The sequence below is a fragment of the Salmo salar genome, chromosome 02 (genome assembly GCF_965601325.2).
Source record: "Salmo salar chromosome 02, fSalSal1, whole genome shotgun sequence".
Classification (NCBI taxonomy): domain Eukaryota; kingdom Metazoa; phylum Chordata; class Actinopteri; order Salmoniformes; family Salmonidae; genus Salmo; species Salmo salar.
Window position 1 is genome coordinate 10,161,830 of NC_138292.1, and position 1,926 is coordinate 10,163,755.

The following is a 1,926-nucleotide window of genomic DNA, read 5'->3' on the forward strand; positions in this document are numbered from 1 at the left end:
GCTGTTGACTGTTACAAGCTATTTATTCAGCCAAGGAACTCACATCAAATGTTCAAATAAAAAAAAATTGGTTGCATACACATTTTTGACCAGAGTCAATACTCTCTAGTTAGTGTCAGGGCATCTGGTTGGTCTGACATGGGGCTGGGAGTCAGGGGTTTGTCAGCATCCCCGAGTAGAGGAGTCTCCTCAGTCGTTGACAGTGATTGGATGGTTGGTGTGTGGTGGGGAGCAGACGGACAGTTACGGACATTCTGTTGACGTTCTCTCAGGAAGGAAGAGAACACACTGCACAGCAGTGGACCTGCATCAAGCAGAGAAAAGACGCTGTCAGCAGGCAGCTGCTGGCTGAGTCTGTCTGTACTATTTCATGTATTGGCAGGGCATAAATATCCTCAGAGAGACGGAGTCTTGAATTGAACACACCACAGCTAGAATTGTCCTCAACCCACCCGGATTTGTGTGTTCTATAGTCAGCCTGATGGTCTACCTCACGAGCAGTAACATTATTCTGGGACTATTTTGTAAATGCCCTAATCAACTGAAAAGCAAACAAAGGAATTGTATGATCTCTCAGAATGAGCTCTCTCTCTCTCTGTGTGTGTGTGTGTGTGTGCCTGATGCAGAAGATTGAGGGCTCAGGTCGTGGCAGGGAGCCATGGGTACAGGAGTAGGTAGGAGTTGGCTGCAGTTCTGCCCTCTCCGTAACTCAATTACCATGTCATATTTCACTCCATGATTTCATTAAGATTCATTTGCCTGCAGAGATGCCCAAGTAAAAGCTTACTTATGCTTTTCTTTGTCCTACCACTCTGGGTTCCCTAACCAGACCAATGTGATTTGTGGGCAGAGTACAGATGTCTCTCTGTAGATGCCTTTAGAAATGAAGCGGCAAATGCAGCCCATTCTATTATCTTAATGAAGAGTTCTGAAGTTGACAAAAGAATACAGAGACATTTTTCCCTAAAGCTATTTTGTGCTCTGTGTGACCCTAAAATATAATTTGAGACAGACAGTCTGGGTGACCTTCATCAGTTTATCCTGGGTGGGGGGGGGGGCTTTGACCTCTGACCCATCAGGATGCCTGAGTGAGACAGGAGTGGTGGCGGGTCATGAAATAATTAACACAGTCACTGGCTTTTTGTTCCCAGAGAAAAGTGTTGTGGAAATTCAGTACTGAGACATGGTCTTAGTCATTTCGTCAAACAATCATCTTTATTTAATATCGATTAATTATTGCAGTAATGAGACCGTCAGCCCACCAGTCTTGACTGACTGTTAGGCTGAGAGTCTAGCCTTTACAGACGATGCACAGTTTTTATATAGCTGATACCAAGATTGCTTAGTCAGTCACTTCTAACCTTCCCATAAGCCACCTTGGTTATCTACATTAGGATGGTATTTTACCTAGTTTCCCAGATGCCAGGAAGATGAGACAATGAGACATTGTTCTTAACTCTTCCAGAGGCTCTCCATCTCGAGTCACACACACCACATCTTGTCTATAGAATGCTGGCTTTTAGCTTTTTATCACCAACACAAGTCAATTGTCAGCTTCGAGCTATCTCTAGTAGGACCCATGTCCTCAACACCCAGACTAGCTGCAGGGTGCCTGAGTGGAGACCATAAAACACAGCATTAGCAGGACAGAAATATCTTAGTGTTCGTTAAGTAAATATTTGTTACATATCCAACAAATATGGTGAATACATAATTTTTCCCTCACAAAAGAGAAAATGTGTTATTTGAGTGCAGGTTGGGGTGGAGTTAAGTTCCGGTTGTAAGGGGAGGAGGGCGTGGGGGGGGGGTAACGCTGGGCTGGGGAGGCCTCGGGGCAGGAAGCAGGCAGGGACCCAGCTGTCCTCCCAGTCCCAGTGGAAATCCCTGACCTATAGAGAGGAATGACAGGCATGCAGGGGGCTGTGG